General features: G+C 36.3%; 1 protein-coding gene across 3 annotated transcripts in view; it reads right to left on the reverse strand.

Moving 5' to 3' along the window:
* Window positions 1-25637, reverse strand: part of KCNC4 (potassium voltage-gated channel subfamily C member 4) — a 541475-nt gene that overhangs the window by 406830 nt on the left and 109008 nt on the right. The gene's annotated exons all lie outside the window — the stretch shown is intronic.

Genomic DNA, 25637 nt, shown 5'->3' on the forward strand with positions numbered 1-25637 from the left:
GGGAAATTAGGTGGTTAGATCTTTCTGGTGGTAATATCACTGTTGAGGTAATAAAGTTTAGATTTATATCATATAGTGTAAATGATAGAAAGGAAGAGCTCAGAGAATGCATTAGATAAAATTAGAGGGATGATAAGCAGATGAGGAAGGAGGGGGTCTAGGTTGGAAGGTAGAATTATTGTAATGAGTGAATGTAGTTCCACATGTTCTTTCCATTGTTAAGCATGGTAATTTAGTTCTTAGGAACATGGAAACTGTGGAGATGTATGTGGCATGTGATTGTGTCTAATGAAAGAGAAGGGGCAGGCATATAAAAAGAATAGTTTAGGACCAGTAGGCAGCTAAACAATTGTAGTATGCAAGACTTGCAGGGATAGCAGGTAGCCATGAGAATGGAGGATGCTTGACTTTCACAGGTATGTGATGGTGATAAACATGGAATAGAGAATGAATAATAAGAAGATATGAACAAGGGTTTTGGGGACATAGGCTAGCTGAGGTGAGGATATTCAGGTTAGAGACAAGCTCTGCTAAGCAGAAGAAATTGAGAAAGAATGAAGGGGTTTTTTTTATGGATTGAAAGACGTGAATGTTTACTGGCCTTGTCTAGGGATAAGGAAAAAAGGATGAGATGAATTTTGGGTAGACAGAAGGTGAAAGAGAATGCTACCTTTAGAGATATATTTCAGAAATGGGAGTCAACAGAGTTTAAATTATTTGAAGAGCCAAAGGATCAGTCCAGGTCGAAGGAGGAAGAATGCCTCAGATATAAGATGCTGACAAAATTGAAAAATTAAGAAAGGAAGTGAGTGGAGGGGAGGGTGAAAGGTGGTTTCATACTTCTAAACTACCATCGATTTAACAAAATGTCCCTGATTGCCATATTTTTGCTTTATCCCTTATAAATGTTTGATTTTCTGGTAAATCACCAAATATTAGTCAGTTAACGATGCCAGACTTTAGACTTTCAAGCTTATTGTTAATAAAATCAGTACTCATGCAAAACCTATTCTATAAACATTTCTCTTCATTTTATTGGTTAAGTATGTGCAAACAAAACTTTAAAATATTTAATTTTAGTTTCCATTCATATTAATTCTAACATATTTACTACTTGCACCACAATTTTATGACAAAGTAACCAAAATAAATACCTATTTACATTTATAAATTGTGCTTGATATTAATTTAAATCATATCCAGTGTTATATATTTTTATTAAGCTGATACATTTTAGTGATTATAGTCAAGAAGAAAATTCAAGTTATGTTTGATTTTTTTTCAGCAGATGTGTCTTCCAGTTCTTCAGATTTTGTATTATGACTATATATCCTATTCTTCAAGTCATAAGTTTCTTTTCAACCACTATATAAAGTAACTAAAGACATTTTGAAAATTGAGGTGGATCTTTTTATTTCCAATTCCTTGTAATGACTTTCCTTACAACAGCTACTATACTCAACTGAAGATGAAATTGCACCTTTATCAGACAGATAAGTGAGTATGTTACAAAACTAGTTTTATATGGAAAATGTCGGACCACAATGCCCAACCAAAATATTTAATTTGTCCTGAAACATTTCAAATAGTTACATTTATATACCATGTTTCCACTCAGCATTTACTCTAGAATGCATCTCCAACAAATGTTATGTTTATTTTAGAAATTCTATCATGAGTATAAAAAGCTATATGAAAAAAATCCAAGTAAAAAATTCGTAAAGTGTGCCTGCCCTCTCTTTCCTACTAAGTATAATATAAAATCTTCATCTTTTTCAGAAAGATTATAAATGTTTTTTTTTGAAAAATGAATTACCAAAATTATTTATAAAACCCTTGTCTGTTATAATTCTATTTACCTTATTCTGTTTTATTTTTCTAAGTGATTTTATTTTAAGACCTATGCATTTTACAACCGGTGACATAATGAACTAGAAAAAAAATGCTTTTACAGTATTCCCTAATTCTTTGTAAGTTAATCCATTCTTTCCATTTCCATTTTAAATTCTGATATAAAATTATCTACATTTTTAAGATTTCTGTTTTATAGAAACTTGTAAGATCCAATAAGCTTCTCTATATTTTATTTTTATTGGCTCCCTCTATTAATCTTTAATTGCATAAAAGAGATAAATAATGCCAACCCATGGGTTTACTTCCACATATTTTTTTATATAAAATGTTTAAATGATTTAAGTATATTAACTCTAATATGGTGATGACATGAGAAGAATTATATTGAAAATAAATAATTCTAAACATATGTAATTTTTACTATTTAAGAGCTTGTGAAGAAATCTTCTATTTATTTGTCCTGTATATAATAATGTCAATAAGCAAATATTGTATGTCTCTAAATATGAAAGTTCCATAACTTCTTTCCCCACCATCTTCTAATACGTTTATAAGTAGCTTTTGGTTTATTTTGATACCATAAAAACTTTAACATTATACCATTTTTTGGATTGAGCTCTTTAGATGGTGATAATAATGTTATTTAAAATATTTTTGGAAATATAACCATTTTAGTAAGTTGCAAAATTATTTTATTTCAGTCAATGGTTATTTTTGTATTTCTTATAAGAGGCAACTCAAAAAGATTACCATGAGATGCACACAAGGTATACACCTTGCTGTAACACTGAATTCCAAAATGGCATTACTGCAGTACTTTTCAATGAAGGCATCAAGCACTGATCTGGCTGGTGTCTGTGATTGTGCTTGATGCCAATCAGGCTTTTCACTGGAGAGGCATATGTTACTGGCCATTTGCTGTCCCTCTGAACAGCCTGCAGTAAGGTATTTATGCATCCAAGCAATTATTAAAATGGTTCCACTGCATGAATTAGAACGGCGGCTCCTCTCCACTTATGGTAATGAAAATGGCCAAAAAAAACTATTTTTACCCACTGAAATTGAAGTTATGTGTCCATGTGTGTGAGTGTTTGTCTGTTTGGGAGGTAGCAGTAGAGGGATAGGGTAGCTACTGAGGGGTTGGTTAGGTAGTGGTGTGTGTGTATGTTTGTCTGGAATAAATGTGCTTGTGTAGGAGGTGGCTGTTATACCTCCACATGTCCTTAGACTAATGAGCAAAAACTATAACTGTAGTTTGACGACTACTAGCCATGAGTGGTAACTCTGAAGATGTGGAATGGGAGACCACTAAGCAATTGGGGAACCCTAGAAGCTAGGAACAATGGTATAATGCTTTAAACACATGCCATAAGGACACAAACATCAGGGGAGAAGACTAATCACCAGGAAGAACTCTTGTAAATTTTGTCTTCAAGGCACTTATACGTAACTTTGGTTTGGAAGGACACTAAATACCAAGGATATTTTATATAACATGCTTTAAAGGCACATAATAAACAATTTAAAGTGTAATAAGAAACCACTGGATGCCAGAGACAAATAGCATTCCTCATAAGCATTAAGGAAATTCCACCCCTGAACTTTCCACAGAGGATATCAGACCACTGCACCACCAATAAATGCAAGGGTTATAATGTAAAAAGAAAAAGTTAAGCTGTTAAAAGGGGCATAACAGCTTCAAACTCTTCACCTGTGTCACAGTACACAACAGAGTTAACCTACTCAGCTAACTGATAAGTTAGTGCAGCATAAGGTTTGCTGACATGCATTGAGGATCTCAGGCATTGTTCAATGCCTGCAACAGTTCATGAGTTTTGAGGGAGGACGACAGGGAACAAAAACACAGAACTCAACCTTGTAGTGCAGTGAAATTTACAAAATGATAAAAGTAATGGTGGGACACAAGGAACATGAAAATATTTAAAGTATTCCTCTTAGAAAGTTGCTACAATAGCAGTTATTGCTCTAGCATGCATTTTCTGAAGGATATGAAAGTATGAAACTCTAGTGTCTTCATTAACAACTGATTGCAATCATCTGTGATTTATTATGACAGGAAAAAAGAAATGCAGAGGACACTGACAACTTGGACAGGCATTTCCTGTATGTATGCGTCTGCAAGAGTGAATGAGGGGGGTGTCTTTGCTTACACCATGGTGCCACCGCAACTGTTAATTACTGCAAGAAGTGTTGATCTGTACTTTGGAAGTTAACAACTCAGAGACATGCAAATTAGTTGATAATGAGATCTTTCAAAATACAGAAAAATTCCGGGTCTCTGAATGCACTAGTAGTGCATTGGCCATTAACATGAGTTGTATGGTTATTTATGAATTCTTGGGTATAATTTTGTTGTAATATTTTTTTTATTTTTTCAATATCATTTTCAAAATTATTCCTAAATATTCAGCTTCTTGTGTATTCAAATCAAAATTATGACTTTTTAGGTAATTGATCTTTATCACTGAATTTGAAAGAGTAGAGATGTTGATTTGTTTTAACAGAATACCAGTCCTGATGACTTTTCATTTTATAATTTCTTGTAACTTTTCCTGGGCTTTTCCATACTAGTAATTGTTAATAAAACATCAGCTGTAAAAAGTGGTATTTTTGGATCATAACTCTCATTTATTTTTTTCCAGATATTTTAAAGTGCTGTCTTATTGCTAAAGATGCAATTGCCAAGGCAAATAATGTATAAGACAATGGACCATCCTTGTTTAACATCCTTTTAAAACTATGCGATTACAATAATCACATTATAGTATAGGTATATATATATATATATATATATATATATATATGTGTGTGTGTGTATATGCATATATATATATATATATATATATATACACACACACACACACACACACACACACACACACACACACACACATATATATATATATATGTTTCTAATTTGTATTATTTTTTCAGAAACACAAACAACTCTAATATGTTAAAGTACTTATAGATAACTGAGCAAAGTTTTTTTCAGGACTGAAACTAATACATGTTGATTTTATTTTTTATAATGTTCATTAATAGAATAATTTTTTATATCTTTTTTCTTTTTAAAATAAAGCCTATTTAATCATCTTCTATCAAATCTGGCATACATCTTATGTATATCAGTAATTATTGAAATAAATATTTTTAGATTTAACAGCAAAATTAGCATACAGTCATCACTACTACATTAATTTTCGTTTTGTTATTGAAGTAGTTAAGGAGCAGCTCTATGGGATAATTTAATTTTTGATTGGTTAACTGCTCATCCTTCATGCAAAACCTGGTTCATTTGTTGTAATGGAGATTTCTAGATTATCCCTATTGTACAAGCTATTCCTGGGGCTTTGTTATTTTTAGGTTTTTATTTTATTAACTGTTTCACTTAAATTAACATTTTTGCATATTTTTCTGAAACAGCTTCTCAGTTTTTTTTAATTGTGATGTTTACAAATCCTTTAATTGTTGCTGTATTCAAATCTTAAAAATTTTCTTGATTAAGGCATTGATAATGGATCTTAAATATATCCACTGTTTCATATGTTACCAATTTATTTTAGTTTATGATACAATAGGCTTAGATATTCCTTATTTAAACTAATAAATGTATCCAAAAGACATATCAAAAAGACGTCTATCTCCTTTGAGGATGTTAGACTTTTCTAAATGTATATACATATATATATATATATATATATATATATATATATATATATATATATATATATAGATATATCTGTCGTTTTTAATTTCTCCAAGTCTTTTGGGTTTCTAAAACCGTGACGGGAATAGACCACATTCCTAAGTCAAAATACGATTAAATTTCATGAGATTAGTATTGTTTCACTCTTTGATGTTAGCCAAAAGTGCTCTTCGCAGCACCTGCTATATGCCCGGTAATGACTCCTTCTGCAATTTGTATGGTGTTACATGAACTGGTAATATATCTAAATATGATTGTAAATTCTTTTTTATAAGACCAGTTGCTCCTACTACTATTGGAACAGTCTGGGTATCTTTCTTCCACATGGCTCTTGTTTCTGCCTGCAGATTAAGGTATTTTATGACTGTGTCTCTCTGTACACAAGACACTGTAGTCACTAAGTTGGGCAATTTCAATGATCAATGCTACTTTTGTCTTCTTTCTTGGACCACTATATCTGGCTTTCTAGCATCTTTCTTTTAAACTGTTAGTATTGGGTGATCCCATGTGATATAAACCATCATTTTCTATGATTCTTCGTGGCTCATGTTTCCAGTGTTTTCCAGCCACTTCAATACCATGTTTGCACAATCTCCAGTGTAACAGTCTCGCCACATTATTATACCTTTCAGTATACAGTCCCTCTGCCATTAATGCATCGCAACCAGCAACAAGGTGTGTGACTGTTTCCATTTCAGTTTTACAAAACCTACATATGTCTGTTTCTCCCACATGTTCAATGGACTTTGTAAACCAGCGTGTATGTAGCCCACTATCTTGGGCGGCCAATATTAACCTTTCATTTCTTGATGTGAATTCACCTCTCCTTAACTATTCCTGCATTTGTTCTTAATCAACACGAGGCTCTTCCAGAAGTTTTCTGTACTTGCAACTATATTTATGTTTTTTCCTCATTTCTTGCCTTCTCATCTGGTCCTTCACCTTATATTCTTACTTTTGTTTTTTAGCACATTCAGTTGCTGCCTGGTTTTTATCTACTTCTGGTTTGATTTCCATTCCTGCTAGACATCGATATGCATCGGCTAAATTAAGTAGAGATGTCATCTTAGATTTATTCTCCTCATGTTTCAAAACTTTCACTACATATGGATCCTGTGAGGTCAGTAGATATGTGTGGAGTCCCACGATTGCAGATCTATTCATGTAATCAATTTCAAGGAGGCCCATCCCTCCTTCGGAACAGAGAATATATAATCTTGGTACACACTGATTTTTATAAATCATTTGGTGAGCATGAAGCATCCTTCTTGTTTTAATATCTAATCTATCCAATGATTTTTGGGGCCAGTCACTCCAAAACTATAAATTAGGACAGGAACAGCAAATTGATTTATGGTTTGGATCTTGCTCCTAGATGTCAGTGCTATTTTCAGGATTAATTTAAGTCTTCTAAAGTACTCCTTACGGAACTTTATTCGCATGTGTTCATGTTTTATTGCTGATCCTTCATCAATTCCCAAGTATTTATACACTCCCTCTTGCTCAAGTTCTTTTATATCACATTCTTGTCCCAAACTGATGTTTTCCTGGTGCTGCAGTTTTCCTTTTTTGAAGGTTGCTTGTGCACACATATATATATATATATGTGTGTGTGTGTGTGTGTGTGTGTGTGCGTGTGTGTGTGTGTGTGTGTGTGTGTGTGTGTGTGTGTGTATAATAGAAGGGTCTCCTTCTGTTTGTCAAAAGTACACTTCATTGACAAACAGAAGGCTGAGCCCATTTCCACGAAAGTGCACTACATCGAAAGTAAACTTTCGCGAAAGTCGATTTGATGAATCTCGTTACACTGGGGATAAGGGAATATATCCTTTTCTCCACTGTAGTGTGATCTTGGAGTTAGTATATTTAAGTAGGGGGTGTGGGGTGCAGGGGAGCTTGTAATTTAGTGTTTTGTTTTTTTATTTTTTTGTGGGGTTTTTTCGTTATTTTGTGTTTTGCAAAAGTGCATTTTCAAAGTCAAAGTGAACTTTCGCAAAAGTGAGTTTGACGGTTTATGTTTTGATGATACAATTTATGGATCAACATATATATATATATATATATATATATATATATGTGTGTGTGTGTGTGTGTGTGTATGTGTATATATGTGTGTGTGTATACACACACACAAACACACACATATATATATATATTCAACATTTTATTATTCCATTGTTTAATTTGGCTCTCAGCCCATTCAGTTATCTTTTCAGATAGGACTTTCACTCATCACAAATCACTGTTTTACTATAGTTTCTTTTTTATTTTAACTAAGAAAATCTTATTTCCTCATGTAGCCATTTCATATAGACTAGAATTATTATTATTGCTAATCTGTTAAAATTAACTGTTATATCAAGATTTAAAGCATTATGGGTAAATGGGCAGAGGATTTTAAATTTATTTTGTAAACTAAAGCTTACGTTAAGAATATCTTATTTTTCCTGGACTGCATAGTAAAGGCACAATAATAATCTGCAGAAGAGAGTCTTCATCCTTCGTTTTGTATACATATATTTCAAAAATTATATGATTTCTTAATACTTTTGCTGTAACTGATTGTCATCATTCTCTATGAGCACTGGTTTCTCTCAATGAAATATGCAATAAAGTCTCCAACTAAAATGAATCCTCCCCATGTTGTTTAGAATAAATTTCAATATGTTTTTGCATGCTTTCCTCGGAGTCCTAGGAACCAGTAGCATCCATTCCAATTAATTTGTTTTGATATACTGCTATAACCATTGAATACATATCATCTTTCATTTTGGAATAAAATTCTAGGCATTGTGGGACTTTTCTTCCATAATATTGTAACTCTACTTTTACTTTTAAGGCAATAGTGTGCTAAAATCACAAACTGATTATATTTTTTCTCTGTGTTACTTGAAGATAGATTACTTAAAATACGTTAATTGTAATATATTAAAGTTCACCCCCCTTTTCTGACAATTAACACTATATCAATAGGTAATATACTCAAATCCATTTAAGAAATATTACAGTTTATATGAGCTACACTTGCTATTTCTAAGTTAACTTGCAAAATACCCAAATTTCATGCAAACCTTCTTTCCTTCTTTTTTATCACTCTTGACCAGAGTTTTTTCATTCATATTTATCTAATCCAAGTACATAAATCCTATTTATCCTACTAAACTTATTACGGTGAACAAATTAAAATCCCTTCAGAAATAACACCCAATTAAACTACCTTCTACTAACTTTCAATCTAAGACGTTAACTGTCCTACTATGAACACAAGAATATTTATTGACCCCATTATTTGCCTTTCATATTAAGAGCTCAGATGTTAAATAAGAAGCTATATTTGTCTTTCTTTGCCCTTCTCTTTCCTTTCTCTTCTCTTCTCCATCCCTTTTCTGCAGTACCCTCTTTTTCATTGTATTCAGTTGCTGCTTATGTCTTTGTAATTGTTTCAGTGGAAGGGAAACTATCACAATATTAATGATTTAGTATTATTACCATTTACTTCCTATAAGCTTTGTAAAGCAGTGTGCTTGATGTCTTGCCATATTCATTGAAATGCATTTCTCTCATATATGCTGCTTATATTTTGCATAGGTAATAATTAATATAAGCTTTTGTTTGCTTCTGTAAATGAAATCAAACAAAATACATGTTACAGCAATAGGTCATTTCTTTTCATTTTGGCATTCATTCTCCCTATGTATAAGACAATGTATTTTATTCTGGTTTTATAGTTCATCATTTTAAGCACATAAGAGCTTCAATATTTGTTTCTTCTGCCCTCCTAACTTTGATTATTAATCCACTATTCATTTAACATTGGAGGTGGAAGCAGTGTTAATGAGCTGCTTTATGAGCCAAAGGTACAGAGTTCTAAGCTTTTTTAAGTGACTTAGGCTAATATTTCAAATCCTAGGTGTCTAGGTTTCACCTTGCCCATACATGTTTTGTGGTGCAAAACTGTTCTTGACTTTAGAGAGATATGTAACATTCCATGGTATGCAGTCCCCCCCCCCCAAATATTGCATGATTTGCTCATTAGTCTAAGGGAGTTGAGAAAGTCACCTGTGGGGTGGGGGAGTTACAAAAGTCACCTCCATAAGCCCACACACATACAAACCCCCCCAGTTGATCACATTCACAGATATATATGCAGACAAAGACACTTTACCCTAACTCTTCCCTAATTAAGCCCCCAGCTTTGATCACCCAGGCAGTCAAAGTAACACACTTACCTGAGACCAGTCATCTATCTGCAAACATTCACATATACAACTATGCACATAAATAATACCATGCACACACCCCACACAGGTAGTGGTGTGTGCATAGATAATACCATGCACAAAACATGCACAGGTAATGGTGTGTGCATAGATAATACCATGCACACATCCCACACAGGTAATGGTGTGTGCATAGATAATATCATGCACACACTCCACACAGGTAGTAATTTGTGCATAGATAATACCATGCACAAATCCCACGCAAGTAGTGGTGTGTGCATAAATAATATGCACATACCCCACACAGGTAGTGGTGTGTGCATAGATAATACCATGCACACACCCCACCCTGCACACCACTAGCTGTCCAATAATCTCCATCGCACTTACCTCTAATGTAATGTCACCCACTGAAAGTACTAGGTGATGCAAACTTTTAGCTGAGATAATTATCTTGGTCAGCCAATTCATTCTCTGAATTGCTCAGCTACATAAATGTTTTACACCAGGCATTTTCTGGGAGAAAACATGGCTAATTAGCACAGGGCTCTTCCTCCAGAATATTCATTAGCATGTAGCTTAGCTGAGGACACAACCCACTGTAGTGATCTAGCAGACCGTATAAGATCACCACAGTATGACTGTTCATGAATCAGGAAGGGCTACTTCCAGTGGTAGTAACCAGTATAAGGGCTTAATACTGGCAATGTCCCTTTCTGTTTTCAGACAATTATTTTATATTTTAATTAGTTTCATTTTATTTAGACTTGTTTGGGTCCATTTAACTGGTAATGCCATTTTCTAATTGACTATTGTAGGTGCTAGTTTTACTTTTGTTCTGCGTTAAATTTAATTTCTAAGGGCCAGGTTTCTGTAGGTGTACTTAATTATATGCCTCTCCTATTTCCTCCCTGTCTGCTTCCATAAGTCCTCTATTTACTCCATGGAAATTCATAAACTTCTCATTGTCATTATTGCACACTCTCTGTTCTTGTAAATATTGTATATATTGATTCTTTTCATGATTGACAGGTCATGTATTCTTACCTCAGTTGTAATAATGTGGACTTACTGTTCCTTCTGTATTATGTGCGGAGTAATTTTTACTACATCCAATTGTTTTTACATTGCATTATACCCTTTCCCCTGGCTGAGACAGAATTTGCTCTTTTGTGATGAGTGCTATACCCAGAGTAACAAATACTTGTGCTTTTTTTGCATGTGCATTTTTTTTCTTATTGTGATTGGAGATGAGATATAATAATAATAAATTATTCATATTATACTCTTGTCATGACTCTTTCCATTATAGACAGTGTAACAGCATGCAGAAGACTGGTGATAAAAATAACTATGCTGTGTACTGAAAAACATCCATCCATCACATCCCTTTATCAAGGTTCATACACAGATATTAAAAGTAAGTGGCAAAACTTGACTGCTGGGAATTATGCAATAGGACAGCTTGTGGGTTGAGCCAAACAGTGGCAGCTTAGGATCTGTTTGTTTACCAGGGGATGATGAGGGCACTTTAGATGACTGAGGAAGAGAATACCAAGCCCCCAGCCCCAACCACCACATATTCCCTACCAATAAGAATTGCACTAAGGTTACTCAGTCAATGGATAGTGTAATTTGGCTTCTATGCATTGTGCAAGTTTGACTTTCAGCAATGAGATACAAGGGAGTTACCGACTTTGGTGCTGACAGGGATGACACCCAAACATTATCAACAATAACTTCATGGACCCTCATGCAGTGTTCTCATACACCTTAAATATATTTGCAAGCATCAACAAATGGAAATTTGTTACCCTGAATATACATTCATGCATTGAATAAATACTTCAGTATTAAGCTTTTCATAAGCTAAGTATCGTCAAGAAGCAAGGTTATCTGGACTGAGTTTGAAAGAATTTAAATTAGTGTGTGTGTGTGTGTGTGTGTGTGTGTGTGTGTGTGTGTGTGTGTGTGTGTGTGTGTGTGTGTGTGTGTGTGTGTGGGATCCATACTATTTAATGAACGACCGTTTCACCAAAAGTGTAACAGCCGAGCACACTTTCGCAAAACTGCTTTTCACTGAAAAAGCACTTTCGCGAAAGTGTGCTAAAAAAAAGATAAAATGTGGGAAAATGGCTGTTGCTGAGATTGTAGCACAGTGGGGATAAGGAAATATTCCCTTTTTCCCACTGTAATGCGATCTCAGAGTGAAAATATAAAATTGGGGGGTGCGGGGGGGCTCGTCCCCCTACGTAAACGTGAGTACTGTGTGTTTTTTTATTTTTTTTTATTTTGTTGTTTTATAATTTTTTTTGCACACTTTAGTGAAAGTGCTTTTTCTTTGAAAAGCACTTTCACTAGTGTGTTCAGTCATTTACGTTTCGTGGAAACATGATTTCATGCAATATAGTCCGAGATCCGCATGTGTGTGTGATGAGTTTGTGCAATAGTCCTAGGTGTGTGTGTGTGTGTGTGTGTGTGTGTGTGTGTGTGTGTGTGTGTTTTGTCGGCAAAGTGGAAGGTGTTGTTGACTCACAGCAAGAGGTTCACTGGTTCAATTCTCAGCTGGGGTACATTTTGTGCAGAGTCTGCAAGTCCTCCGTGTATTTATGTGGGTTTCCTCCGGGTGCTCAAGTTTCCTCCCAAATTCCAAAGACATGCAGTAGGTGGATTGCACACTCTAAATTGTCTGTAGGTGTTAGTGTGCATGCGAGTGCATTTTGTGGAAGAATTATACAGGTAGGGATAGCCACCCAGTGGTGTATACCTTGGCTCTAGACTGTCACTGTTGAAGTGACACCTCAACCCCACGTGCAAAATGGGAAAAAGGGTTGTGGATATATGGATGGATTTGTTGTTGTTTTATAGTTGTCACATGTAAAGCCATATGAATTTAGTAAAACATATGGAGCAATGCAGAAAACAGAAGTACACTTGCCAGCAGTTATTAGCTTAAAGCTAAGGATCAAAGCTGTGTTTGTGATATAGAAGACAGTGTATGTGAATTTAGGAATTTTGGATTGTACTGTAGGTGTTGGAATCGCGGTGGTGGTGCTGCTGTAGTGTTGTTGTCTCACAGTAAGGCGTTGTCCTTTTCGATTCTCAGCTAAAGCGTCTTGTGTGTAGAGACATGCGTGAATGGGCGCACCTTCGTTGAAGGTTGTGCGTCAGAGCTGGCAACTCAGCACGTAAAAATCTACTGCCAATCATTAGCGGACCGGAGTTCCGCTGTGGCGACCCCTAACCAGGAAAAGCCGAAAGACACAACAACTGTAGGGTAAAGTGTTGGCAAATTCAGATAGCTGTGCACTTAGGTAAAGGTTATGGCTAAATTAACACTGTACTACATTCTGCATTTTGCCCTCTCTCTGAGACACATATAGCGAGTGCCCTTACAAGTAAACTATCCTTTCGGTACATGTTGGAAATGGAGAATATTGATTTTTAAAAGATAACATTAAGAAAATTACTAATGTTGAAGAATACTTAATGTAAAACAGCTAGCCTGTCTTCTGTAGCAATAGATATTGTCTGTTTCTCGGTTCATCAAACTTTAGTTTAGTGGTAGCAGTTTCATATTCAGTATTACCTAGATATTAAATATATGTTTTACACATTTATGTGGGCCTCCTATTTCTCTCAGAAATGTATGTTTTGTGTGAGAGGTGGCAGTTCTGTGTACTGTACTAGAAATCCATAAAAGAAGAAATTCTTGAAATGTCAAGCAACATTTGAATAAAAATGTAATAAAACTTACAGGTAGCTCTGTCATCAACCAAGGCCTTCTGTAGACTGTGAATTATCATTTAAACAGCAGTATTATATACACCCCTTTAGTCAAAATGCAACTAAAATAAATCATGTCATAATTTCCTAGGAGCACACCAGCAGACTTTCCAAGTATACCACCCAACATCTAATACATTCTTCTAGTTGTCGGCTCCCCTAGTATCTTTAACTTGATTTAATGCATAAATTGTTGTTTAGAAGAGAATCCTTGTAATGTGTATTATTAGAACTGCCTGTTCAAATAGCATTGTATCTTTAAACATTTTACTGGAAGATTTAAAGAAACTAATTACAGATTAAGGGATATGCTCCAGAAGGTTTGAAGTTGTGTACAAATTATTAAAAGTTCTAATATAGGGCTTACTAAAATAATACTTGCTGAACATTATCTCAATATGCAGCATGTAGAAGATATATATATATATATATATATATATATATATATATATATATGTATAAAACACACCTCATATGCATTCCATAACTTTTTGTTGATGTGTTTATGGATGGTAGTAAAGCTGGTTCAGCTGGTTGATAATCTGTTCAAAAAGTACCAGCATTTTTAGTAAGAGAACACGGTACAGTGGGAATCAGACACTATATCCTTTCTCCACTGTAGTGTAATCTCGGCATTGGGGTATGCAATTTACAGAAAATGTGTGGTGAGCAGAGGGCCTTACCCCCTGCAAAAACAGTTTTACATGCTTTTTTTATCATTTGAAGATCAGGGTTTTTTATTTAGATGCATAGTGTTTGATCATTTGCAAAAGAATTACTTGTATTTTTGATATATATATATATATATATATATATATATATATATATATATATATATTTATATGTGTGTGTGTGTTTGCATGTGTATGTATGTATGTATGTGTGTGTGTATATATAACCAAAAGTTCACAAACACGAAACCTCACATGCCCGACACACCACAATCCCGACAATCAACAAACAAAATAAATCCCCTGTCCAAAAAGCACAAACACAACACAAGCACACCAAAATCCTTACAAACCCACACTAAACCTTACATACACAACTATCTATAACCTTAACCCAAACCCTAACCCTAAGGTCCATCACTATCGCACACTCACCTAACCCGCTCCCTAACCCTAACTCACTTAACCCGCCCCTAACCCTAAAGACTGTCACTATCGCACACTCACCTAACCCGTGCCCTAACCCTAACTCACTTAACCCACCCCTATCCCTAGAGTCCGTCAATATTGCACGCTTACCTTACTCGCACCCTAACCCTAACGTCCGTCACTACCGCATACTTACACAGCCTTTTCACATGTCGGTGTTCTCAGCATCGGGGTTTTCATCCATCGGTCATCTCAGTTTTCGATCTTCTGGTGTCGGTGTTCTCATTGTCGGTGCTGTCAGCTTTCAGCGTTGTCAGGTAGACCCATATATATATATATATATATATATATATATATATATATATATATATATATATATAGGTTCATAGGTTGGTACTAGGCTATCGACCCTAGGGCCTATACAAGCCTAGCCATAACAATTCCCTGGATATTTCTTCCCACAATATTTACTTCCCTGGACTATTATACATATATATATATATATATATATATATATATATATTTTTTTTTTTTTAAGGTTTCAGTAATGAACACCTGCACTATTGCCAGGGCACCCATCATGGCACACCTTTAAAGATGGGCATGTACACCTGTGTGCCTTGGTATAGAGCTGCCCCTTTGCCAAATTAGAGATGTTGCCATCTGTTACATAGTAGGTTTAGTCTTGAAAATAAAATTAGTATTGACTGGAAGAGCTCTTTTATAGTACTGAACTGTGGCATATTAGTCAAATGTCAGTGTAAAATAAAATGTATCCATTCCAGAAGTGTATGTTAATCATTATAAATTAAGCTTTATCCATTCCAGAAGTGTATGTTAATCATTATAAATTAAGCTTTATCCATTCCAGAAGTGTATGTTAATCATTATAAATTAAGCTTTATCCATTCCAGAAGTGTAAGTTAATCATTATAAATTAAGCTTTATCCATTCCAGAAGTGTATGTTAATCATTATAAATTAAGCTTTATCCATTCCAGAAGTGTATGTTAATCATTATAAATTAAGCTTTATCCATTCCAGAAGTGTATGTTAATCATTATAAATTAAGCTTTATCCATTCCAGAAGTGTATGTTAATCATTATAAATTAAGCTTTATCCATTCCAGAAGTGTATGTTAATCATTATAAATTAAGCTTTATCCATTCCAGAAGTGTATGTTAATCATTATAAATTAAGCTTTATCCATTCCAGAAGTGTATGTTAATCATTATAAATTAAGCTTTATCCATTCCAGAAGTGTATGTTAATCATTATAAATTAAGCTTTATCCATTCCAGAAGTGTATGTTAATCATTATAAATTAAGCTTTATCCATTCCAGAAGTGTAAGTTAATCATTATAAATTAAGCTTTATCCATTCCAGAAGTGTATGTTAATCATTATAAATTAAGCTTTATCCATTCCAGAAGTGTATGTTAATCATTATAAATTAAGCTTGTGCCCATTATTGCTGAAATCATTAAAAGGTTTCCTTGTGTCACTGCTTTTTCATCTATGATTTTAAATTAAGATTAAAACTGTAACTTGCTGTTGAATGATTAACTTGTAAAATCAGCTAATCTGCTCTTTTAATACTACAAGTTGTAGTATTAAGTGTTGGCAGTAGGAAACAAGACAGTGCAAGTCTGAAATGCTTCAGGTCATATTTCAGAAGCATTTACTAGTTGATTTTGCAGTTTAAAATTGGGTGTGTAAGCTAGATAAATAAAGCATCCTGATTTATTCTACGTGAAATATCACTTGAAAGAATACAGAAACCATTTCCATTCCGTGGTGTAAAGAGATACAAACATCACTTTGATCCAGGCAAGCTGGCACTGACTCACAGTCTGGATAATAGAGGGTACAGCAGGGGAGGGTGGGGATGAGCTGCTGATGCCAGTTTGCCCATCTTGAGGGGGGGGGGCAAATAAATTACAGTATTGAAGAGAGGACTGGGTTTCAAGCAAAAGAATAGTTTGTATGGAGTGAAGGGGCAGCTATGCTACCTGTAAGGTATTGGGGGAGTGGGACATGATCTGCTGATCAGTCTGTAGTGCATATATTTCTTTACCAGCATTTCTGAAAGCCAATATGGAAATATTGCTGCTGGGGTTAGTATTGAAGCATTTGCTTTAGACCTTTCTATGTGGTATAACTTGTAGAAAGAGATTTGCTACAGTTTTCAAATTTTCTGCTCCTTAACTGTGAGGAACACATTGCACATGGTGCTCCGTATGAAACAGGTGAGTTGTGTCAAACCAAATTATTGTTATTTATTTGTTTTTTGCTTCACAAGTAAAGCCTGCTTAGGTAATATATGTACTATGATAGTGCATGTAAGAAGGGAAAGATTATAAATCTCAGGTGTTTGCAGAATAACAATTTTCCTTACGTATCCCCGTCCTCTCACTGGTCAGCTTAGGTTACTGGTGGAAGAAAGGGAGAAAATGTGCCCATCAAAGATACGACATTCGAAGGTCACAGGGCACGAGATAAAAAAATATGTAACTTTTACTAATTATCATACCTGATTAGCTCATGTTCTGGCCTGATAAATAAATTTTATTTTGCTGACCAGATTTAATGTCGAACAACAATTACACTAACCAGTATGGAATGTTTGCTCTGTTGTAAGACATTCCTGCAATTTTATTTTGCTTATAGCTTTATGACACTGACTGCACTGAGTAACCAAACATAGCTAATCGAGCAAGTCACTGCTTGAAACAAAGCTCATTTTCGGAGCTTCAGACAACACACTTCCAAACGAATAAAAGCAAACCCACTGGTACGGAACCAAAAAGAATAGTTTATTTTCTAACGCCTCGGTCAAAGACCTTCAAGGAGTAATAAAATCTGTCACAAAACCAATTCCTTATATACAAACCTAATAAAACAATTAGTTTATTATACAATTAAATAAAACACCTCCAATTAACTTCACAGTTCAAACCTGTGTGAATTAACGTATTGTACTTCAGAATAAAGACGGACTCTTTGTAGAGAAGTTGTTCTTTAAGAAAAATTTCATCTTCACCTTTAAAATTTATCTGTTCCAAAACTCTGCCCTGTAATAAAGAAAAATCACTATTATGCTTATCCTTAAAGTGAGAAGCTACAATGTTATCTTCTTTCTGATTTTTGATATCCCCAATATGTTCCAGTGCTCTTACTTTAAATGTTCTTTTAGTCTCACCTATATAAAAAGGTTACATGGACATTTTAAAGCATAAATAACCCCACTACTATTACAAGAGAACATTCCCTGGGTGTAAATCTAATCTTATTAATATACTTAAAAGAACACACTACATGTTTACAAACAGTACAATTATTGCAACAAAAAGTTCCAAAAGTAACAGATAAATTATTAATACAAAGACCTGGTAAGACAAAATTCCCATGTACTAACATGTCTTTAAGATTTCTTCCATGTCTAAATGACATGCAAGGCAGTTTGTCTAACACCATACATAAATCTCTGTCCCCCAAAAGAAAATACCAATTGTTTTTTTAACAATCCACAAATCTTCTCACTTTTGATATTATATGTGGTGACAAAATACATTCATTCTTTCTTATCATCCCGGCTGTTATTATAAACTATACTATTCTTCCTTTTACCTGCTCTAATTGTTTCTCTGTTTGTTCCATACTGTAGAGCATTCTGGATAGCTTCATTTATTATTTCCACTTTATATCCCCTATTTTGAAATGTAATAGCAGATGTATCTTCCTCACTTAAGTTTTTCTTATCATTACAAATCCTAGATAACCTTAAAAATTCACCATAAGCCAATGCTGACAGAAGATTGGGGGGGGGGGGTGATAACTAGTGGCAAATAAATATTGACTCCCATCCAAAAACTTTCTATACACGTCAGTGTAAATTTCCCCACTATCTAATCCATAAATGGTTATTTCTAAATATGTTACTCTTTTGCCACACTGTAGTCCATCAAAACACAAATTGTATGTTTTATTTTTGTAAATCTGAAACAAACTGTAAAACTTCTTTCTGTCCACCTTCACGGATGAAAATCAAATCATCTATTTATTGGTAATAATGTTTAACATGTTTCTTCATAAAATCATGTGCATACAAACACTCTGTTTCATAGCGAGCCATTAACAAATTAACGTACATGGGGGCAAAAGGTGCCACCATTGCTGTACCCTGTTTCTGTCTAAAAATTTCATTATTAAATGTAAAAAAATTATTTGTCAAGCAAAAATATACTAATTCAACACTTTAATTGGTCAAAGGACTGTCACCTAAAAAATAGAACAAGTACTGTAACCCATCTTTATGTCTAATTGATATGTATAAACTCTTGACATCTAGGGTTATCCAATGCATATCCTTGTTCCATTTTTTACTTAAAAAATCAAAACTATCTTTGACATAAGAGGGAATCTTCAAAACATTAATAAATAACAGTTTGTGTAGTAGAAGCCCAATATTATGCAAAAAATATCTACAGACCAAAATAATTGGCCATACTGGCTGATTATTAATATCTTTATGTAACTTGGGCAGACAGTAAAATGTAGCTAAAACACACCCTTCACTACTAAATTTCCTCTGAACATCTTCCTGTGACAAGTATCCTAATCTAACACCCTTATATGTAAAAAATGTTGAAATTCTATTCTAGCATTCTTATAGGTCTTATTCTCACTCCTTTCATAACCTTCCCCATTAGATAAATGTTCTAAACACATTTTAAAATACTGCTGATAATGCATTATAACTACTTTCTTCCCTTTATCAGTCGGTTTTATGATTAAATCTTTCCTATCTTTCAATTCCTGTAAAGCCTTCCATTCATTTAATGTCAAATTATAACTTATATTTCGTTTATCGTAATAATTTCTTACACACCTCATTTACAGAAAAATTTAACATGAAGCTAAAATGCATGATGCTTTCATTCATATAAGGAGGAATAAATTTACTCAATAGGAATTTTGGACGTGTCGATTAAGCAATAAGCATTATTATTTGAATATTCTACATTGTCATCTAAATCAGAACAGCAGGAAAAAAGCTCTCACTCATGCTCATAGATTCTAACTCATTGTCAACATTAAAATTACCAGGAGAATTTGCAAAAAAAACTTTTATATGAAGTTTCTGAACAAAATGAAAAAATTCTTGTTTTAAAACATGTATACAAGGTAGAACCATGGGGATGAATTTCAACCCTAAATTCAAAACAGAAAACTGTTCCTGAGACAGAGTACAACCAGACAAATTCACAACCAAATTGTAGTCCTTATAAGAGCAGTCATTGCCATCTACCTCTTTGGTGAAAATGCTGCTGAGATGAACACGACTGGTGTACAGTTCCTTTGCTATTGTCATAAGACCCATTTCTCCTTCGTTTACAGTTAGAATATTCTTTGCTGTTTCCTCCTTCATTCTGAAAGTGGCGTTCATGTTCTACCGGTTGCTGTGCAGCAGGTAAGGGAGGATATTCATTATCTTCACTATCTTGACCTGTACTATAGTCCATTCCCTCTGAAGACACAAAGGACACAGAATGAGGCTTTTTAAAATTTCCCAGTTTGCGTGATTGTTTCCTGCACTGCTGATTGGCTGGGAAGACAAAAGCCCACCCATTTTCATAGTCTCTAACGTCTCTTGGTTTCTTCTTTTTATGTTCAACCAATTCCGATTTAAGGAATTAAGCTTTTCATTAACGTTATCCATTAAACTGTTTAAATTATAAGCATTCAAGGAGCTAGAAATCTCTGCTGACAGAGTCTGTAGCGCCTGTTTCACTTTCTGCTGCTTAAGTTGATAAAGTTCGATTAAAATGGAAATCCAATCCATGACACATCTATGAGCTGCTGCAACCCAGCGATAGCGTTAAAGTTTATCAGAAGCACAGTTCACATCAAAGGGACTACTGGGGTATTTCACAAAACAGAGACCTCTAGGTGTTATGTTTAATTCTACATAACGTTGTAAACCTAGAATGTTAAAATGCACCTTAGTCTCCTTCTGCAAAAGTTGTTCAAATCTTTCACACAATTCCCTCATCTCTGAAGGAACTGAATTAAAAATCTGTCCCACAGTCAAAAATGGGTTATTAGAATGTCGCTGTTTATTTGGGGAGTTTGCCTTTCTTTAACTGAATGATTGTAATCTAAATGATGCAATAAAGTCACTGTTTAGGTTATGCACCTCCTAACCAGGTAATTGAATATTATTTATTCTGCAGTGGCCTCGTCTCCTTAGCATTTTACAAATACACATGCTTATGTCTCCGATGTCATGGGAATGCTCATCATGAGACTGCATGTGTGCTCAGCTGTTACCACTGGGTGCCTATCGTTCTTTTTTCCTACTCCTTGTGCTCACCACAGAAAAGCTGCGAATTATCTGATGCATCATTTCCCTTACTGGACAGGTTCATAGGTAGGTACTAGGCTATCGGCCAAAGGGCTTACGTAAGCCTAGCCAACAAGGTTCCCTGGCTTACGCCACCCAAGAAAGTTATTTTCCTGTGCCACTGTCGAGTAGAGACACAGAAGTAATCCCTGGGGTGTATTTCCTATTTCCCATCCACTCATCAAGATTTTTCTTGAAGAGTGCTAATGAAGAACTTTGCTTGACATAGATGGGTAGCCTGTTCCAGAGTATGGGAAGTCCCTGGGACAGGAATCTATCCCTCCAGTAAGTCCTGTTTATTGTGGTGACAAGGTTTAGGTCGCTAGAGTATGTAGCTCGGAGGGACTGGGATTTCTTTAGGTGTAGCATGTCCAACAGCTCTGGGTTTGACATAGCTTTATATGTTGGGCAGAGATCACCTCAGAGTAGGTGATGTGCTACGGAGTAAAGCTGGAGTTTTTTGAGGCGATCAATGTAGGGCATTTATTTGAGGCCAGTAATCCTCTTTGAGAGGTACTTCTGTGGCCTTTCCCAGCTGCTGCAGATGTCTTGTGAGGTACATTCCAAAAGGGGCATTGTACTCTATAACGGGTTTAATGAGGGTTGAGTAGAGGGGAACAATGACCTCTTTTTTTCTGGATGTGAACCCTTTTATGATGAGGTGTGCCACGTAGAAGGACTTCCTGACTACTGTGGCAATGTGACTATCAAAGGAGAGACTACTGTTCACCTGGGTCCCAAGGTCTCTTATCACGCATTTGGTGTTAAGTAGATTGCTGACTATGTGGTAGTTCATAGGTACAGAGCTTTTACCAAAGGGGATGACACTGCACTTTTTGGCATTGAGCTTGAGGCCATGGCTCTGGACACCAGGCATCTATCTCAGTGAGGCCCTTCTGTAGGATGTGCACATCATTTGGGGACTTGACTATGGCTCCTAGTTTGCAGTCATCTGCGAACTTCGTTAGCCAGAGGCCTTCTGTGTTAGCCTGTACTTCAGAGAAGTAGATTCCAAACAGGAGAGGTCCCAGGATGGAACCCTGTGGTACTCCACCTAAACCTAGTTTAGTGAGTTTAGCTATAATTCCAGAATGGGGGGATAGTGTTGAAAGCCTTGGCGAGGTCAAGATAGGCTGTATGAACCACCTTACCCTCATCAATCAGGTTCAGGAGGCATGATCTGCCTTTCACAAACCTGAACTGGGTGGGATCCAGAGTTGGGAGGTTACCAATGTCTTTGTTTATGAGTTCCATGATGATATGTTCCATGGCCTTGCAGACCACGCTCATCAGGCTAATAGGCCGATAGTTCCCGAGATCAGTGGTGGCTCCCCCTTTGTGGAGTGGGATAACTGTTGCTGTGCGCCATTCAGTGGGCACAAAGCCTGATGTGAGGCTATTATTGAACATGATGCTTAAGTGGGGAGCCAGTTCTTTCTGAAGTTCATGTAAAACGCAGCCAGGGATGTTGTCTGGTCCCATGGATGCTGTGTTTTTGGCTTTTGAGAGGGCAGCTCTTACCTGCGTAGTTGTGATTACACGGACTCTGCATTCTTCCTGTATAGATATAGGCCCTTTAGGGGGTGAGAGGGGGGTAAAGTTAGCACTGAACCTATCTGCCAGGATGTTGGCAATATCAGTTGGTTCTGTAATTTTCATGCCCTTGTGCTGTAACTCAGAGCAGATCTGGGTGTTGCCATCAAGATTCTTGACATAGCTATAGAATGCTTTGTGGTTGTCCTTGGAATTAGTGGCGATTTTGTTTTCGTAGCTAGCTTTGGAGGATCTTATAAGGGATCTCAGCTTCTTACTGAGGCTGACCAGGGAGCTCCTCCACTCATTGGATTTTACTCTCTTTTGCAACAGTTTCTTCCTTCTGTTGTACAGTTTGTTTATGGCAGGGGACCAACAGATTGGCTTCCTTTTTTTGGAGGATAGCATTTTGGTTCGGTTTAGGATAGCACGATCCAAGCACTCGTGTAAGTGCATATAGAGTGCGTTTGTGTAGGATTCAGCAGTTGTAACTGTATTATCCATCTGCATGGGTGTCATGAAGTTCACCACTTCTGTCTTAAGAAGCATGAAGTTGGCTTTGAAGAAATATTTTGCTGTGGTTTCCTTAATGGGGGGTGGGGGCAGGATGTGGATATCAAGGGTGATTAACTTATGGTCAGATCGGACCAACGACGAGTTGACTTCAGGTGTGGAACACCGGTCACTCATGTTGGTAATGACTAGGTCTAGGATATTGTTGCCCCTGGTGGGGGTGTGGATAAATTGATCCAGGGCATTGGAGTTTATGAATTCCAGAAAGCGTTGAGCTAAGGAGTTGGTACACAAGTAGTTTTCCCAGTTAATGGTGGGGTAGTTGAAGTTGCCCATTATTAGGGTGTTTGGTTGAACCCTAATGTTTTTCAGTACATCAAGAAATGAGGAGTGGGAATCCTGGGGCATGGTGGGGGATCTGTAGCAAGCTACAATTTGGATTTCAGTTTTGCCCAGAGTTAGTTGCACTTGAATAACCTCGGATGCATTGTGCTGAGCAACTAGCCTGGAGGTGTGGATATCCTTAATGAATATGGACACACCTCCACCTTTGGTGTTTCAGTCCAGGTTACATGGCTGAAGTGTGGTATGAGTTATAGCGTGGTAGTGCAGGAGTGCTCTCTGGAGCCTTGAACCAGGTCTCAGTCACTGCACAGATATCGATGTTCTCCATTTTAAGGAGTGCCTCGAGTGAGTGCAATTTGAGATTTAGACTTCTAGCATGGAGTAGCATTACCCTCAGTTTTTGCTTGCCTGTTCCTGTTATGGTGGTGAATTTGTTATTTGAACCTTGCATAAAAAAGGAACTATAGGAGCAGCAAGAGACTTAGCCAGTATCCGGAATCCCAGGGGAGACAGGTGCAGGCCAACTGTGGCAAAGCATCATGGTCTGTCGACCATGTCATCCCAAACAGACAGATACTGGATCCCCTTAGAATGACACCAGAAGCTTAGCCAATTGTTGAAGTCATTCATTTTGTCCTTGTACTGCGGTATCATTCTGGGCAATGGCAGAATGCTACTCAGGGCTAGGGTCATACCTGCCTGGGCTACAAGATCGGAGAGCTCTTCCATGTCTCTTTTCATGTAGTCCAGGGAGGTACATTGCAGGTCATTCACACTAACATGGACAATGACAGAGTCATATTTGTACTTGTTGTGGAGTGACCTGAGTGCATGGGTTATGTGGTGGATCCTGGCACCTGGCAAGCAGCTGACAGTAACCTTCTCCTTGTTTAGCCTGGTGAGTTGGACATCAATGTGCCTGACTATAGAGTCACCTATGACTAGTGTGTTGGGTACGTTGTTTTGCCTTATTAGCTGTGGTTGAGTGGCACACTGAGTCTGTGGGTTATGTGTCATTTGGGTTGTGTTGGGGGATGGAGGTTGCTTGCTTTTCAGCTTTGGAGGTCTCTGTTGCTTAGACAGATTATTACTGAGAGCCACCGCAAATATTTTTGTGTTACTATGTGCAGGTTTTGGTGGTGTAGATTTAGTGAGACTATGTGATGAGCATGGTGTGGTGTAAATGTTTACCTACTCCTCATGACTGTCAAGTTCAGTCTTGGTTGGAGAGAGCTCTACCTCCAGTTTGGCTAGATAAGTGCATCTCTCACAGGTTGTAGTGTTGGATGGTAGGAGGAGAGGATTGTCTGTGTACATGAGGCAATTTCTACATTGTCTCAAGATGCCCAGATTCATCAGATAGACAGGAGAAAACACTGGGAGCTGACCCTTGGACATGCCTGAATAAAAAACTATTTTCCTCTAGATAAGTGAGGAAAGTGAGTACAAGAGCTGTTTTTCACTAAGCAAGTGAGAAAAGTAAGTACAAAAAATGTTTTCCTCTAGGTAATGAGGAAGATTGAGTGCTGTTGTAATTAGTAGCTTATTTAGTGCTTACAAGTTCTGAACAAGTGCTGAGCATGAATAAGCAAATTTAAGTGCTAAAAGCTAAGAATCTGTATCTGCACTAGACAAGTTACAGGACAGAAACAAGTGCAAATGCAGGCTTTCAAATCAGAAAGTTGAGAGAGATGGAAGAGAGTGCCCAAACGGCCAATAACTACAATTTCTGGGCCAGAACCACTCCTTATGTGGTAGACAGGTTACCTAGTGCTTACCACTCCCACTGATAAGCTAGAAGGCTTCCCTCTAACACAGAAAGGCTTGGGGGGCTCAGAAGCTTACATACAGTCCTGGATACAGCAAATTTGTATTTGGAACACTAGTTACAGGAAAGGTAGGAAACAGGCTTACATATGCAGTGCAAGCTAGCACACTTGAGTATGTAGCAATATTAGACCAAACACAGTTTAAAAAATGCAATTAAATTAAAAAGGACTAAAAGCAAATGCAGGAAGAGTTTATTAGGTAGAATGTGGTGAAGAGATGGGACTGGGGGAGTGTCCCAGATCAAATCTACAGTGGGGCGGGCAACTGCAAAAGCCACCAAATTTAAACTACAAACCAAAAATAGGGTGGGTGGGACA

The sequence above is a fragment of the Protopterus annectens genome, chromosome 7.part0 (genome assembly GCF_019279795.1).
Source record: "Protopterus annectens isolate FY-2018-M chromosome 7.part0, PAN1.0, whole genome shotgun sequence".
Classification (NCBI taxonomy): Eukaryota; Metazoa; Chordata; order Ceratodontiformes; family Protopteridae; genus Protopterus; species Protopterus annectens.